Raw genomic sequence first — 19148 nt, forward strand, 5'->3', positions numbered from 1 at the left:
ACTGCATAAAAAGAAACCAAGAATGAAAGAGCTACAGCTCCGGTGGTGATTTTGGTAAGCTCCAACAGTGACGGCTTTCGCCAGTGACAACCCAGACAACAACGACGAAGACATTGTAGCTCAACAGTAGCAGGAGGAGCTCTAAACAGCGAGCAGTGGCGACTTCGTCTCCTCCAGCTCGTGTGCAGCAACGCTGATGGAGGACGCGGCAGCGGTGATGACGACACACGAAAAACGGCGACCTACGTTGACAGCCCAACAAACAGCGACGGCAGATCCTCCTTTCGTGTCTCTTTCTCTCTGGCATTTGTCTCTCTCTCTCACTACCCTCGCATTTGGCTCTCTCTCCCTCCTCCACCGTGGGAAATGGCGACGATGACTTGGTGGCGAGGCGTGGTGGCGGCAGCTCCTTCCCTTGCTTCTCTCTTCTTGTTCCTCTGCCTATGGGTTCTGTGTGTGTGTGTGCGCGCGCTATGCTTTGAGTGTGTGTGAGATGACTGACGTGAGTGAAGGTGGGGTGAGGAGAGTGAGAGTGACGACATGTGTGGAGTAGAAAGAGAGTGAGTGGGTGTTGTGTGTTAGGGTTTAGGTTAGTGAGTATAAATTAGCGTTTGTTTTGAAAATTTTGGGATTAAGGTAGTGTAGTAATTTTAATAAAAATAAAAAGATACAGTATTAATTTAAAACCAAATTAAATACAAAATAATTATCTTTAAAATACTATTTTATTATCAACTTGTAAATTTATTTTCAAATAAATACAAATTTAATGAAAATCGAAGATAATTAAATTAATTCTCTTTTATTTATAAAATAAGTTTCAAAAGTTTAATATTCAAATTAAAGTACATAAAATTCTCATTATTTTTTAATTATTAAATTTTAAATTATAAATAAGAAATTACCCAACTTATATATAAAAATATTTAAAAATATAATTTTAAATAAATATATAAATTGTAAGTAACTTATTATTTAATTTTTAAAAATTTGGAGTTTTACAGATTTGTTTATGAGATTAACAAAAATGTACTATGTTAGTTTTTGAGTTGTTTTCGATTAACACATATTAACGAAGTTTGATGGTATGAACAGTTAGAAATATGTACTATATTATAGTTTGGCCAAATATAAAGATAGAATGACAAATCAGTTTGTGACACATGAAACTCAAATGTACATAGACAGTTGCATTATATCTTATAATACTATTTTTTTACATATTAACTTGTGTCACATGTCATAATATCAATCGTTTACGTGTTATTTGTCATGTTATCATTGTGGGTGTATTAAATTAGTCTTTTATTTTATACTAAAGGATTCACTTTGCACAAATCAATTTATTTTAATTTCTAAAATTAAATGTCATGAACAAAATTAATTCCTACACCAAATTTTCTCACTTTTTTATAATTCAAATTTTCAATATGTTTTAAATACACTAATTGCTCTTCTATAGTTCTATTATTCACATGTTTCTAAATACAAATATTTTTATAATTTCTTAAAATTTTAAATTTTAGTCATACATTATTTTAATAATTTAATATTAATAAATTTTGATAATATATTTTTTGAATAGTTCGTTACAAGTTCGACTTACAAAAAGTTAAAAAGATAATATAACTTTATAATATATAATTATGTTACTTGATATAAATTTATATGATTGATTAAAAATATATATTTTAGTCTTAAAAAAGTGAATTTTATACGAACCAAAGGAAAAAAACGTATATTTCTTATTAGCAAGGTAGGAAAATAAAATAATACTATGACATGAATACTATTTAATTTGAAAAAAAAAAACACAAAAATTAACCTTTTTATTTTATCCCGTGCGATGCATAGGCTTATATTTAAATTTGACAAATTAAATTAAAAAATTATAATTTTTTTGAGTTTAGTATAACACGATCATCGTCATTATATAATAAATGTACTGAATATGCTGTTTTATCTTTATTCAAAGTAAAACGCAAATAGAAGAGTATAGAGTCTATAATATTCTTGAATCATAAAAAGAGAGACATGAAAAAAAATAAGAACATATATAACTATAATAATAGCATGTCAATTTTACACTAAATTTTATATCAAAAGGCTAATAAAAATTTAACGACAACCTAATATCTTACTAATTTCGTTAGAAAAGCAATTGACATATGATGTGCTCCTTGTTACACATTTCATCTCAAATCTAAAAACAGAGTTATAGATAAATTAGTTATATCTATAGTAAATATTTATACAAATGTGTAAATCATAACATGCTATTAAAATGAAAATAATATTATTCTTACCTAAATATTATTAAAAACTTCTTTGAACACGACATTTGTTATTGCTGACTTTGGATTGCCATCTTCGTCTAGAATTAAAACCTTGAGGCCACTGCGACCCTCAACTCTTGACAAAGCAACATAAAGTTGTCAATGGGTGAACACTGATTCTGACAAGTAAAGCCCTACATGTGATAATGATTGATCCTGACTCTTGTTAATAGTCATTACAAAGCATACTGTTAATGAAAATTGTCTCCGTTGAAAGTTAAATGACAATCCTAAATCTGAAGGAATCAAGTTCATTCTTGGAATGTACACTTTATCTCCAATATTTCTACCGGTCACTACCGTCGCTCCAATTACCAGCCATTAGAATAAGTTAAGAGATTTTGGATATATGTAAAGAAAAGGATTGATGTACTTTAAATTGTGATATTATACATATCTCATAACTTATATTTTTATAGTTGACTCATAACTAAAATTTTTTAAATTTGATTGACTTTAATTTAAATTTGAATTAAATTTGCAAAGAAAATAAATAAATATATTAACAATTTTTAAAACTCTAAATTAACGTAAATCTTTATAGTAATATTAGTATGTAACAACCGAAGTACAATTAACGTAAAATAGTGTTAACATTTAAAAAATAACAACTTAAGTAAAATAATTTAAAATTTAAAAAATAACAACCTAAGTAAAACAATCCAAACAAATAAAATAATTTAAAATTTAAAAAATAACAACCTAAATATAACAACCCAAACAAATAATTTAAAATTTGAAAATAACAATTTAAACAAATAATAATTTATAATTTATAAATATAAATTTAAAAATTTTTAATGATGACACCTAAGCAAATAAACTCTCAGACTCAACGTATAAACGCCACATGAGCATATGAGCTTTTCATTTGTATTACTATAAAGATAAAGATATCTAAATCAATATTAAATAACTCTTTAGTAGATGTTTAAATTAAGAAAAATCCAAATATGATCTCAGAAGATAAATTAATTAGCTCGCTGCCAAAACAATATACAGAAGCTATTTTGAATTACGACAAAAATGAAAATCTGTAACATCAATATCATTGATGATATCAAGAAGATAAAACTCCAGCAGTCCGGTCATGTATGAATTTATTTATTTACTTTCTCCTATTATTTTGCTGTTTATAGTACATTAGTACATGATTAGCTAAACGAAGGAAAGCATCAACAGAAACAAAAGAATGAGGGGGATTAATTGGATAATAAATAAAATAAGAGGGGGCAGAGTGCAAGTATAAAGATTAATGATTAGGTTGGGTAATAGTGGGGAGTCAAACGTCAAAGATGAAGAGACTAGGAATGGAAAGTGGGGGGTCCAGGTTGTCAAAAATAGCTTTTCGTGTGGATAATAATAACGAAGAATTGAAGAAACGGGTGCTTGCTATACTTAACCACTAGTGGTCCCTTTTTAGAACGACGTGGTTCCATAGTTGACACCTACATCAGATATTCCTTAATCTTCAATTCTTCTTTTCCTTTCTTTTTTTTATTTCGTTCTCCTTCATTTCTAATTTATGGCTTCCTTCAACCACAAAAAATAGGAATTTTTTTTTTTGTAAATAATGAATAATTGATTAAATAGCTACTATACATAACTACCCCTTTAATACAGGCATATGCCAATTAATACAAAGGCGCCGTGCGTGCACATTAGAAGCATTTAAATAGCTAAAAGAACAATTATCTTAATTCAATTTTAATTTTCAAAATTTAAATTTTAAAATTAAATTTTTTTCAAAAATCAAATTTTAATTCTTATCTTTTTAAAATCTTTTTCAAATCTTTTCAAATTCTTATCTTATCTTTTCTAATTTCAAATTTAAAAATTAAATCTTTTTCAAATCTTATCTTTCTAGATTCTTAATCTATAAAATTTTAAATTTGAATTTCAAATCTTTAAATTTTAATTTTCAAAATCTCAAATTTAAATTTCAAATCTTCTAAATTTTAAATTTCAAATCTTTAAATCTTAAATTTCAAAATTAAATTTCAATTCTTTTAAATTTTAAATTTTTAAATCTTATCTTATTTAGTTTATTTAGTTTGACTCTTTTTTTTTAATTTTAAATTTTAAATATTTTCTTTCTTTTCAAATTCAAAGTTCAAACCTTTTTGTTTGACTTTTTTTTTTGAATTTTAAAATGTTCAAAATCAAATTTGTATCTTTCTTTTTAAATCTTGTTAGTTAATTGTTTGTCTTTCTTTTTTGAATTTCAAAAAAAATTAAATCCCTTTCTTTTTATTTTTTATTTTATTTTCAAATTTATTTATTTATTTTTTCATTCTTTTTTTATTATTATTTTTGAATTTAAAAAAAAATTAATTTTTAAATTCCTTTTTCCTCTTTAATTTTCAAAATCTCCCTCGTTATTCTTTTCTATTTCTTTGTGGATATCTGGTGCGCGTGTACATAAAACCTACACTATTTCATACAGCAGCAGTACCAGCAAGTGCATTGGGTCGTCCAAGTAATACCTGTGCAAGTCAGGGTCGATCCCATGAGGATTATAGCTTGAAGCAAGCTATGGTTGTCTTGCAGGTCTTAGTCAGGTGGAATCAGAAGTTTGTTGATTGTATGTTGATTGATTATATGTAATAAATGCTTGGAAGGGACGAAACCAATTGCATTAGCTATTAGGAATTATATGCTGGGAATAGAGTTGAGAGTCGGAGTTGCTTTGTCTTTCTGAATTAACTCTGGTACTACTATCTTCTTTGCTTGTGATTGATCTTCTTCTATGGCAGGCTGTAAGTGCTCAAAGCCATTGCCCGTGGTCTTTGATCTCCTCTGCTACAAATTGAATGCCAGGGCCCGCGTCATTTATTCCAACGGAGGGTGAAGCGCTTAGCAAGTCATTCTCTTGGTGATCCTACTCAAAACGCCACAAACAAGGTCGAATCTTCGAGATTAGAGAATGCTACTTCTTGGATTCTAGCCTATATCACGAAGACCCTAATCTCCCCAGAAATCGGCTAAATAGGTGTCTCGAGAAGTCTCCAATGAAGCCGTGGATTAACCGTCTGAGAGATGTATAAGCATAGCTGTTGGCTTGTGCTTTTCTTCCAAGTACTCACACGAACCCAAGTAGACGCGGGTCATTGTCAGGCACGTCCATCTTAATGTGATGAAGAGAGCTAATTGGTTAGATCATCCTATTCACAATGATGAAGATCGGATATACATCTTTGAGATAGATCAAACACTGATCGAAGAAGAAACAATATTAATTTTATTAATTCATAGGACTCAGCAGGGCTCCTCCCCTCAACCTATGAGGTTTAGAAACTCATACTGAGGTAAAACACAACGATAAATGTGTATAATGAGAAAAAGTGATGTAAGTTGTCCGAATGACATGAATAAAATACTTTAAATACTAAGCTAGTAACTAGTAAGGGTACAACAATCTTTTTAGTGATAAAATTCACTTATGGGGCCCACTTGGTAAGTGTTTGGGTTGAGCTTGATGAGATCCACGTACTATGAGCTCTCTTGGATGTAGAATGCTAGCTTGGAAGTCATCTCTGGGCGTTTGGACATTGGGCTATGCTTCCTTGGGCGCTGGATGCCAAAAAATGGCAGGAAGCTAGCATTGGATGTCAGTTTTGGGCCTTCTAATCCGAAACAAGATATAAACTATTATGCATTTCTGAAAAGCTCTAGAAATTAGCTTTCCATAGCCATTAAAAATGATCCATTTAGATTTCTGTAGCTCTAGAAAATCTCTTCCGAGTGCAGGGAGGTCAGATCTGGACAGCATCTGCAGTGTTTCTCTGTCTCTAACTCAGACTTTTGCTCCCTCTCCTCAAATTCAGCCAGAAAATACCTGAAAAGGTACAAAAACATACAAACTCAAAGTGGAATCCAAAAATGTTAATTTAACACTAAAACCTGTAAGCGTAATAAAAACTAAGTAAAACCTATTAAAAACTATATGAAAACTAAGCAAAAAAGCGAATAAAATATCCGCTCATCACAACACCAAACTGAAACTGTTACTTGTCCTCAAGCAACCTAAGATAAAATAGGATGAAAATAAGATTAGGATGCAATAAACTTCTGAGTTTCCAAAGAAGCTCAGTCAATTAGATGAGCGGGATACAGTAGTTTTTTGTTTCTGAATAGTCTTGGCATCTCACTTTCCATTGAAGCTCAGAATGGCTGGCATCTTTAGAAACTTAGAATCAAGATGATATTATTGACTCTCCTATTTAAGTTCTTTTTTATTCTTGAACACAGCTTTCAGAGTCTTGGCCGTGACCTTAAGTACCTTGTTTTCCAATATTACCACTGGATACAATAATGCCACAGACACTTTAACTGGGTGAACCTTTTCAGATTGTGACTCAGTTTTACTAGAGTCCCCAGATAGAGGTGTCCAGAGTTCTTAAGCACACTTTTTTTGCTTTGGACCATGACTTTAACCGCTTAGTCTCAAGCTTTTCACTTGACACCTTCATGCCACAAGCAAATGGTTAAGGACAGCTTTGTTTAGCCGCTTAGGCTAGGATTTCATTCCTTTGGGCCCTCCTAACCACTTATGCTCAAAGCCTTGGGCCTTTTCACCCTTGTCTTTTGGTTTAAAGGGTTATTGGCTTTTGATCTTACCTTTTGGTTTAAAGAGCTATTGCCTTTTTCTACTTCTTTTTGCTTTTTCTGTATTCTCTCTCTCTTTTTTGCTACTTTTTCTTGCTTCAAGAATCAATTTTTAGATTTTTCAGATTATCAATAATATTTTTTCTTTTTCCTTATTCTTTCAAGAGCCAGCATCATAAAATTCAAGTTCAAATATGCACTGTTTATTCTTTCATTCAGAAAAACTAAAGCAATGTAACTCAATCAAATTAATGTAACTATTCCTTATTGGAAAGCTCAAAAATCTATGTACCTTTATTTCTTCTTAAAAAAATATACTATTTTATTTATGTTCAATGATGATAAGAGGAATAATTTATAGCTAATTGAAAAAATAAAAATTAATTAATTTCTACTAATGCTTATGTAATCCTAAAAATTAAAAGACATAAAATAAAAATAAAAATAAAAATAAAGACTTAAATTTTTTTTTCTAGTGATCATGCAACTCTAAATTTGGATGGAAATACGTGAGACAGAAAAACAAGAATTAGAATAACCATAGAAGTTATAGTTCAACTTGCTTTTGGTTACACTAGTGCATATTTCAATATTTCAAACACCAATTATTGCACAGTTATTGACCATGATATTGTTGATGACTTGCTTTCAATTAATTGCTCTTTTTGTAATTTCATATTTCATCATTAATGACTGCATCTTCCTCGTGATTGTGAGTGTGCTTGTTATCCTTATTCTCTGCATTTATCTTGATTAAGCAAATAACCGTCATACCACTAAGTTTGAACTAGTTTTCTAACTTCTAACTTGCTTAACATGCTAATTTTTCTTTTTTATTTTCAAACTAACCATTTCACAATTCTTGTGGGTATGAAGCTTATTGAGCTTAATAAACAAGCATTGTGCTACTATTGCGAGAATTCTTAGTCTATGGCTTTGTTTTGAATTCTAATTTTTGTTGCCTAGTTTCCAAGAGTTATTTTCTTTTAACTCACTTCATGCATATGTCAATCCTTGCTTTCTATTCCTCTACTTGGCTTAATTGCTTATATAATGTAATATCTATTTTCAGGATGGCTAATAGAGGGAAACCCGATGTTACTTCTAGAAAGTGGAAGAAACCTCAAGCCTCCACTCTTTTCCCTTTGGCCAATTATGCTAAGAACCCACTTAATGAAAAGGACAAAGAGAACCAATAGCTACTTGCCACTGACACAGACAGGTTTCCCAACCTGTACTATGAGCTCCACTTCCCGACCTATCGGAAGAAGAATCTAAACATTGAGAAGAAACTGGCCATTCCCACCGACCTGAGGCGATCCATTGAGGCCCGTATTGAGGGACTAGGCCTAGGTTTCGTTAATAGGGATTTAGGTTGGATAAACACATCTTGGGTCAAGGAATTTTACTGTAACTTCTTCAGAGCGACCCTTGATTCGGTTTACCTGTGAGGCGGACAAATATTGGTTACAGAGGCTGCCATTGAGGTTGCACTCCATTGTCTGCCTAAGACAGGTACTACAGATGCTTATGAGCAGGCAGAGATGGAGATGTATTGCATGACTTTTGACTATGAGGCTCTGAGATGTGTTATTGCCACCCCGGATGCCCCTTGGGTGATGGATGCTAATAATAAGAAACCCAAGGGGATATTGTTTGCTCACCTATCGAGAGAGGCTAGGACTTGGTAGTAGATCTTTGCCACCTATGTCATGCCTACTATCAATATTACTGAAATTCCGCTGGACATGCTCGTCCGGGTCAGTTGTGTGATGGAGGGGAAGGAGGTATACTTCCCCCGGTTGATCAGGAGATACGTGTGGGGAGCACATGTTCGTGGCATACTTCCATTTCCCACTCTGGTCACTAGGATGGCTGAGCTAGCAAGTGCTCCATGGAGAGACGATGACGTGTCACCACTAGCCCCTGACGACGGTAAGGAGGATGTTATTCCGTGGGGTACGTGGGTGCACGAGAAGCCACCATCCCGGCGTGCATCTAGAGCTCAAGCCAGAGCAGCACCAGCTGGACCCTCCTCTTCATCAGCTGCAGCAGGACCCTCAGCACCAGCAGCACCATTAGCACCACCACTAGCACCCCAGCCGACTTATCTTCTGGTACAACGTCTGTTCCGCTTCATGGAGCGTAGTGAGTGCCGCATTATGCGACACCTTGATAGAGTGGATCAAATGTTCATGGCACTGCGCGTTGAGCTACCCCCTCTTCCCGATCCTTCTTCATCTGAAGAAGAGCACGAGGAGGAGTAGGCTCAGCTAGAGGCACCTCCATAGATACAGGCCACCCTGGAGGCGCAGCAGCCGCCTGAGGAGCCACAGCCTGAGACCCAGCAGCCAGATGCGACTGTTGACCCCCATTTCGAGCCTGAGCAGTAGCATCAAGGACGATGCTTCATTCTAAGTGTGGGGAGGTCATCGCTATTGCCGTCGGTGGAGTTATCATCTTGGTGATGCCAAAGCATCTTAGGCTAGTTTCACTAGCCTTTTTCTTTGTTTTTAGTAGGTTTTATGCACTTTCTTGCATTATAAGTAAGAAAGTGGGTTAGAAATTCATATATGCATAGATTCATCCAACCATGGTTAATTTGCTGCAATTTCATGAGAATTATGCTATAATTACTTGGGTGCTAAGAAGGATGCTAATTCTCACAGATTTAGCAATGCTTTGATGCATATGTTGGCTGATGACGGGTAAGGAAATGCAAAGAAGGAGGTTGAAGAAGGGTCATGAAGAGGAGGAACATGAAGCAACGTTGGTGGCCAAGTTGGACCACCAACATTGCCTCCAACGTTGAAAAGGGGAGCAGAGCAATACTCTGCATAATTTGCTGATACATACGTTGGAGGCAACGTTGGCAAGCCAATGTTACCCTTAACGTGGTGATTAAATGTGCTTTCTGGAGATTTGGAAACTTTGTAACGACACGCATGCGTGCTATACGCGCACACGTGGATTGGGAATTCTGATAATCCACGCGCACGCGCAGCTAACGCATACGCGTGGATGGGTAACATTGGACCAACAACGTCACCTCTAATGTAGTGGCCAACGTGTGCAATACTGAGCTCAAAATTGTGATTTTGAAAATGCGCAATGACGCGCACACGCGAGTTAGCTTTTCGAGCATGCACGCGCACGCGCACAGCACGCGCACGCATGGATCAGCCAACGTTGGAGGGAACATTGCCAGTCCAACACTGATGGAAACGTTCATCTAAAGCTTTGAAAATGGAATTTAGGATCTCTGCATCCACGCACACGCGTACATGACGCGTACATGTGGATGAGCATTTTTACCCCAAGTGCGCGGACGCGCAAAGCACGCGTGCGCGTGGGTAGAAGAACGTTGGCACTCCAACGTTGAGTCAAACATCGATGACAGCAAGCAGAACTGAATTTTAATAGAAACATTTGATTCAACGTTGGTTATCAAACGTGGACTCCAACGTGAAGAACCAGCACTCGGCACACTCAAGCAAAGCTCCTCTCAACAGCAAGGAAACCCATCGGAGCAACTTTAACCCAATTCAATTAAGGCCAAAAGTCCAATTCAGATACTGAAGAATAAATTAAAGAAAGTGTATAAATTGCTTAGAATTCAAGTTTATCGAAACAATTTTGGAACGGAGTGATAAACCACTATTTTATAGTTTATATTGTATTTAATTGAGTGGTTTTATCAAGCTTTTCACCCACTTATTCATAGGATTTGCATGACTTTACAATTCCTTCCTAGTTTAGTTCTATGATTGAAAACATGCTTCTTTGGTCTTAATTTAGCTAATCTTAACCCTCTCTTATTACCATTCGATACCTTGATCTGTGTGTTAAGTGTTTCAGGCTTCATAGGGCAGGAATGGCTTAGAGAATGAAGAGGAAGCGTGCAAAAATGGAAGGAACACAAGGAATTGAGGAGATGACCAGCGAGAAGTCACGCGGTCGCATGGCTCACGCGACCGCGCGAAATGGAAGAAATCAGAGGGACGCGTTCGCGTGCTTGACGCGACCGCGCGGATTGGAAGCTGCATGAACGACGCGAATGCGTGGACGACGCGCATGCGTGGTACGAAAAACCCTGAGTGACGTGATCGCGTGGACAACGCAGACGCGTGACGGGCGCCATCTGCAGAATTACAAAAGTCGCTGGCAGAGATTCTGGGCTACATTTTAACCCAGTTTTCGGCCCAGAAACACAGATTAAAGTCAGGGAACATGCAGAGACTCAAGAGGACTGGAAATTCAATCATTACTCACACTTTTCATAGTTTAGATGTAGTTTTTAGTGAGAGAGGTTCTCTCCTCTCTCTGAGGATTTAGGATTAGGATTCCTCTTAAAGGATTTAGGATTTCGACTCTTCATCAAGTTCAATATTCCTTTTACTTTATATTTCTCTTTTACTTCCAGATGCTTTAATGCTTGTATTACTTGTGTTGCCTATTTGGCTTATGAACTTTTCATGTTAAGATTTTCTTAATTAATATACTTTGAGGTATTTCAGACTTATGATTGTTTTCTCTAATTTATGTTATTGATGCTTGGGCTCTATCCAAATTATTTTTATTCAAGTAGATTTTATTCCCTTTTGGCTTTGGTTGATTAATTGGTAACTCTTGAGTTGTCAAACTCAGCAGTGGCTGAAATTGGCAGATTCTAATTGATCTAGATCGCTCTAAAGCTAGTCTTCCCACAAGGATTGACTAGGACTTGAGGATCAAACTAATTAGTCCACTTGACTTTCCTTTGCTTTAGTAAAGGTTAACTAAGTGGGATTAAAATCCAATTCTCATCACACCTGATAAGGATAACTAGGATAGGACTTCCAATTTCTCATATCTTGCCAAGAGTTTATTTTATAGTCATTTATTTATTTTTCTTGTCAATTAAATTACTTGTTCAACCTTTTTAAAAACCCCAAAATATACCTTTGCATAACCATTAATAAGAACATACCTCCCTGCAATTTCTTGAGAAGACGACCCGAGATTTAAATACTCGGTTATCAATTTTAAAGGGGTTTGTTACTTGTGACAACCAAAACGTTTGTACGAAGGGATTTTCTGTTAGTTTAGAATCTATACTCACAACGCGACTATATTTTTATGAAGTTCTTTACTAGCAAAAATCCTAACGTCATGGAGATTCATACTGAGACTCTGTCAATTTTCATTTTCTTTTCAATTTCAATTCTGTAATGTATTTTTCAATTCCAGTTTTCATTCTTAGAGCTATGAACAACTAAACCCATTTTATTAGATTAGGGAGCTCTATGTAATTCAATGGATCAATATTAGTTTTCATTCATCTTCTTCTTTCTTTTCTCTTGATTTTGATAGAAAGCTTTCGGTCTTCATCTAATTTGATAGTTCTCTTGGGAAAGAAGCTATTCATAATTGGATCTCCTCTGAAACTTAGAAGACGAATGAGGAGATCATACTAGAAATGCCTTATCACATTGGATTAGATTAGGGTTTGGATGGATATCGTGACATGTAATCCTACCAACACTTTGATCTATGAATATGTGTGGTATAATCAGTGACCATACTTCATTTCTTCCCATGAGCACTTAAATCAAGGAATTGGGAATTTGTTCATGCTTAGAGAGATTAGATTGCCAAGGAATTGGGATCTAATCACCTAAGATTGCCAAGGAGATCGATGAATGCATTGATTGAGGAATAGATGAGAATGAACCTGATCCGGAGAATTATGACATCTCCTGACCCCAATGAGCTTCCCATCCTCTGATCTACCCATTCTCTTTACATTCTGTTCTTTAATTTCATGCTTAATCCCCATTCCCATTTAAATTCTTGCAATTTAAACTTTTGCTCTTTATATTCCGTAATTTACTTTTTGTTCATTTAATTTCTTGCAATTTAAGTTTCCCGCCAATTTACTTTGTGCAATCTCAATTCCAATTCTGATTTTGCTCAACTAGAACAATTATCCAATTAAAGTTGCTCAACCAACCAATCCCTGTGGGATTCGACCTCACTTTATTGTGAGTTTTTACTTGACAATAATCCGGTGCACTTACCAGTAAGAAAATTGTTGAGAGACAATTTTTGAGTGAATCAAGTTTATGGTGCCATTGCCGAGGATTGATTTTGTATTGACAATTACTAAATTGAAGGATAACTAGATTGAGAAATTTTATTTTCTTTTGAAGTTTAATTTCAACTGTTCATTGTCGCTTTATGCAATTCTTGTTGTTTCCCTTTTATTTTTTTCTTTTCTTTCCTTACTTTCCATCAAGCTAACCCACTAACCGTTCGATAAATTGTTCTAACCAAGCTAACTATACTCTATTCTAGTAGATTCTGCACTTGCTATTTCTTCTACTTGTTCATTGTATGACAAGTAGAAGAGGGAAAACCTCAACCTCTTTTGATAGTGAATCGGAGAGGACCTTCTTTAGATTAAGGAGGGAAGCAAGAGGGAAGAAGGTTATTGGTGCAGAGGAAGAGGAAGAAGACTTGGATACTGACATGGAGGATGATATGGAAAACCATCATGAAGGAGAGGTGAACAACAATGCCAGAAGAGGTGCAGATAACTATGCTAGACAAAAGAGGAGAGTGCTTGGTTCCTACATCAACCCAAACCCAGAAAATTGTGGTAGCAGCATTTAAAAGCCAACCATCCATGCTAATAATTTTGAATTGAAGCCTCAACTCATCACACTCGTCCAAAACAATTGTTCTTTCGGGGGAAGTGCACAAGAGGACCTTAATGAGCATCTCACTACATTCCTAAGGATCTGTGATACAGTTAAATCTAATGGTGTTCATCCTGATACCTATAGATTGCTACTGTTTCCATTCTCTTTGAAGCGCAAAGCATCCAAGTGGTTGGAATCATTTCCTAAAGGAAGCTTGACAACCTAGGAAGATGTGGTGAATAAATTCTTGGCAAGGTTCTACCATCCTCAAAGAGTGAATAGATTGAGAACCGAGGTGCAGACATTCAGACAGTAAGATGGTGAAACCTTATATGAGGCTTGGGAGAGATTCAAAGATTTGACAAGAAAGTGCCCCCTGATATGTTTAATGAATGGGTGCAACTACACATCTTTTATAAAGGGCTTTCCTATGAATCAAAGAAGGCTGTAGACCACTCATCTGGAGGCTCTGTTAACAAGAAGAAGATTACTGAAGAAGCCGTTGATGTCATAGAAACAGTGGCTGACAACGAATATTTCTATGCCTCAGAAAGGAGCAACAACAAAGGAGTTTTGGAGCTGAACAACACGGATGCAATCCTGGCCCAAAACAAGATGATTACTAAGCAACTAGCTGAGTTAACCAAGCAAATGGAGAAGAATTAGGCTACAGCCATCCACACTCAACCATCACCTCAATCAGAGCCAAACACTGTGAAAGGAGTTAATTGGGAGGAAGTCAACTACCTGGGAAATTCATCTACGCAAGTTAATGATCCATATCCAAAGACCTATAATCCTAGTTGGAGGAACCATCCAAATTTTGGGTGGGGAAACTGATAAACCCCATTTGTAGGGTTTATCTTATGCTTCATTTAAGGGATTTTATGACCTTTTACCCACATTTATTCAATGAAATAGCATGGTTTTATAACTTCTCCTTTAATTGTGCTTAAGAGTGAAAATATGTTTTTATAACTTCTCCATTAGATGCCTTGATATGTTTGTTAAGTGATTTTAGATTTAGGAGGCGAGGATTGGACCAAGGGAATGAAGGAAAAGCATGTAGAAATGGAGAACTCATGGAGAAATAAAGGAAACGCAAAAGCTGTCAAGCCGACCTCTTCGCACTTAATCGGCCATAACTTGAGCTACAGAGGTCCAAATGATGCGGTTCCAGTTGGGTTGGAAAGCTAACATCCGGGGCTTCGAAACGATATATGATTTGCTATGGTTGAACTGCGCATGGTGACGCGTACGCGCATAGTACGCGCACGCGCCGTTGCTGCCACCTGGTTCACTTAAAGTAAAACGTGGCCAGCGAATTCTAAAGCCTTGTGGGCCCAATCCAACTCATTTTTTATGCTATTTAAGCCAAGGATTGATAGGGGAATGGGGATACTTTCATACTTTAGAAGTTAGTTACCATTAGTTTAGTTTAGCTTAGTTTTAGTAGTTAATTTCTAGAAAGAGAAGCTCTCACTTCTCTGTAGGATTAGGATTAGGATTAGGTTTAGTTCTTAGATCTAGGTTTTAATCTTTGCTTTCTTCCACTTCTATCTCTCAATTCTTTGTTGCTACATTCATCTTCTTCTATTCTTTTGTTGTAATTTCCTTTATGTTGTTCTTGTGTTTTGTTGTAGATCTACTTTTGTTTCTTCTACTCTCTTTCAATTCAATCAAGGTAATTCATAATAAATGTGTTTCTTTTGATTTGTTGTTGTTAATTCTTTGCAATAATTGTTGTTAGATTTTGTTCTTGTTGTTGATTTACTATGTTTTCCTTTTGTGCCTTCTAAGTGTTTGATGAAATGCTTGGTTGGATTTTAGAGTAAAGTTTTATGTTCTTGGCTTGGAAAGGTAACTTAGGAACTATTGAGTTACTAATGTCCAAGTAATTGATGATTGAGATCCATTGACTCTAGTTCTCACTAATTGGATTAGTGGAGAGTTAGGACTTATGGACTAGGATTGATATAGCTCATTTGACTTTCCTTTACTACTAGTTAGAGGATGATTTAATGAGATTAATCCTTGCCAATTCTCATATTGTGGTTAGTGATTAGGATAGAGATCCTTGACCACCAACCCTTGCCAAGACCTTTTTAGGCCTTAGTTTACCTTCTTGCCATTTATCTTTCATGCCTCTTATCAAAACCCCAAAAATAATTCATAACCAATAACAAGACACTTTATTGTAATTCCTAGGGAGAACGACCCGAGGTTCAATACTTCAGTTTATAAATTTAGGGGTTTGTTTTAGTGACAAACAATCTTTTTTATGAAAGGATTATTGTTGGTTTAGAGACTATACTTCGACGAGATTTCATTTGTAAAATTCTAAACCGTCAAAAATCTAATCATCAAAAATGGCGCCGTTGTCGGGGACTTGCAATGGTGTTATGTTATTGGTTATTGTACATATGTGAATAGTGTGAATATCTTGCTTTTTGCTTTATTTGCTAGTTGTAGAATTTTGTTTCTCTTGATTTCTATTAGCTTTTGAATTTTATTTTCTCTTTTCATTATGAATTCTCACTTTGGCTATGAGTGTAGTTACAACTATGTTGTAGGCAATGGAAACTTTGATGAGAATGTGTATCAAGAATGGGATAATCAAAGGTGGGAAGAGCCATATGCTTATGATCAATCCTCCTGGCAACAACCCCACCAATGCACTATGAAGAAGAGCCATTCTATGATGCATACCAATCCAATGGCTATGGTGAATCTCCTTGTGACTTTCAAGAACCACCACCATATTCCTATGAATCATATCCTCAACATAATCATCAACTATACTCACAAGCCTCTTTTCACCAAATACCTCCGTATGACTCTAATCCTTATCCACCACACCAACTTCCTTTTGAACCATATGAGCCATACATGGAACCACAATTCCAAGATTACTACTCCCAAGAACCACCTCAATACACACCACCACCTTACCAAGAAGAACCACCTTCTTATAATAAACCCTCTCTCCAAGACAATGAACCCTCTTACCCACTACAATCCTCAACGGATGAAATCCTTAGCCTTATACTTCAGGGGCAAGGAGAAATGCAAAGAAAGACACTAGAATTTATGGCTACCTTGACCAAGGTAGTAAGCATTTTAGCCTCCCAATGCTTGAGCACTCAAAGCACTCCCATAGTCACATGTGGAGAATCAATTAAAGAGCATAGCATGAAGGAGAGATTGGAAACTCCGGTGGAAAATGAGGAATGCCACTTTGTATTAGAACAATTGGAGAAGCCTATGATTATTGAAGAAAAGGAAGAAGTGGTTGAAGACTTAGGAGATGCGGAACTTCCATGGGAAGCTAAAATCAAAGAAAATCCCTCCAAGAAGAGTAAATTTGATGTTGAGGAGGAATGTGCACAACCTCCGAGGCATATTCTATATGAAGACTTGGAAGGAGTGAAGCAAGAATTGAGTTCCCTTGGTGATGAAGATCATGCATCCAATCTTCTTGGTGAAGAATCCTTTGAATTTGAAGAACCTTCTCCCAATGAATTTGAAAGTGATGTGGAGGTAGATTTCTCTCAACCTCCCATTTATGACTTGAGTGATGGAGAAGAGTTAGATGAAGTTGATGAACAAAGGATTGAGAATGAAGAAGTTTAGGAAGAGGTGGAGATTAACGAGGAAGCAAACAAGGGAGTAGAGCTTGCAAGCATATTGGAGACATCTCTCCCCAAGCCACCACCATCCATTCTCTCATTCAAGTAGGTAAATCCCTTATACTTAAGCTTTGTTATTCCCCTTGAATATGGTTTGCTTGAGACGGATGGTCAACTTAGAAAAATTAGTGGCTTTAAGAGTAAAAAGGAGATGGTTAGTGGTTGGAAGCATCATTCTAGGTTCATTATGGTCACATGTCCAAAGCTTGATAGCAAAGGTTGGTGTATAACTAAAGTACATGGGTCTAGAAGGATTTTTGGTCACTTTGTTGAGAATTCACCTTGCTCACCACCCACATGGATTAATGATAATCAACTTGGAGATGGGTGTGAAGACAAAATATGGGATCCGGGAACACATGAGGATCAACATTGGGAGCCCATGGTTTGTGAAGAACTCCATCAAAGCTTGGAGATATTAATCTTGAATGATGGAGCTTATTGGAAGTCCAAGCATTGGTAGAAGTTCCAAGATGAGTACAAGCACAAGCCACCTTGAGAGAAGCTCCCCATAAGTCCAACTTAAGGACAATAAACAAAAGTGTTGGGTGGGAGACACCCCACCATGGTAACTTCTTTTCATTTTCTCTTTTTGTACATATTGGTAGAATTAGTTTAAATTCTTGTTTTGATTGATTTGATAAGTTTAATTGGTATTTTAGTATGTTAAATAAGGTTTTATGGTATTTTGGTAGCTGTTTGGAGGTTTGGAATGCTTGGATTGGTGCAAAAAGATAGCAAATTTTTTTGACAAACAGAGCACCATCCACGCGTACGCGCACTTCACGCATACACGTGCATCAAGCATTTTTGACCATCCACGTGCGCGCGCCATGCATGCGTACGCGTGGATTGAGAAGTTTCACCTTCCATACATTTTCCAGAGAGTTGTGCCTATGTCGCGCCAACATTGTGCCTTTGGCACAAACCTACTTGCGCGCACGCGCACATGACGCGTACCCACCACTCTCGAAATAAGCCATCGACGCGCGCGCGCCATGCGTGCGTACGCGTGGATGCCCTTTCTTCCATCCACTTCTTTTCTTCTCCTCTTTCCATTTCTTTTTTTATCTTTTCTTCTTCCCTCCTCCTACCCTTCCTTCAACACTTTCAAACACCATTGATAACCATCTATTTTAGTTAGTTAATTAGTTATTAGTTAGTTAGTTAATTAGTTAGTTAGTTAGTGCTTTGTTAGTTCTAGTTAGTTTTCATTTCATTTTTTTTCTTTTTCATTGTAAGTGTTGGATTCTTATTCTTGTTTACCATTAATTGCTGCTGAGTATTAAAAAGGGGATGTTCTCTTAACATCATTATGTTTATAACCTTTGTTGGATTCTATTATTGAGGTTATATTTTGCTACTTGGTTTTGAGTTCTTCATGCTTACCTTTTGAAAAATACCAAGTAATAAGAATTGCCTTCGAGCTTGTGACTCTTTTGAATTGCATGTTGTAGCTAGCCATCATGTGATTTGAATCCTTTTCCTCGATTAGGCAACCTCTTGATAGATGATGTTATGCATTTACCTTAATGCATTGTATTTCATAATCATATGCATCCATATATGCTTTAGCTTGAATGCTTTCATGCTTCTTTAATGCTTGTTTTATCTTACAAGCTTACTTAAAGCATCTCAAGTACACTAGGATAAGTGAAGTGCATGCTTCTTTGTGACATATCTTTTATGCTAATGTGTGTTCTAAACCGCACAATCTAGAGTTCACACACTTATCTGTCATACATGTCACAACTTATTCACTCACTCAATTCTAGTTATTTACCTCATTCCAACATTGTATGCTTCCTTGCTTTTATTTCCTCATCTTATGG

General features: G+C 35.8%; 1 non-coding gene across 1 annotated transcript; it reads right to left on the reverse strand.

Annotated features, from left to right (window-relative positions):
* Nucleotides 1-13907: 13907 nt before the first annotated feature.
* LOC112719131 (small nucleolar RNA R71) lies at nt 13908-14010 on the reverse strand. Its single transcript, XR_003161445.1, has one exon. It is a non-coding gene; the product is annotated as a small nucleolar RNA R71 (small nucleolar RNA).
* Between the last annotated feature and the right edge of the window lie 5138 nt (nt 14011-19148).

Source organism: Arachis hypogaea, chromosome 10 (assembly GCF_003086295.3).
Source record: "Arachis hypogaea cultivar Tifrunner chromosome 10, arahy.Tifrunner.gnm2.J5K5, whole genome shotgun sequence".
NCBI lineage: Eukaryota > Viridiplantae > Streptophyta > Magnoliopsida > Fabales > Fabaceae > Arachis > Arachis hypogaea.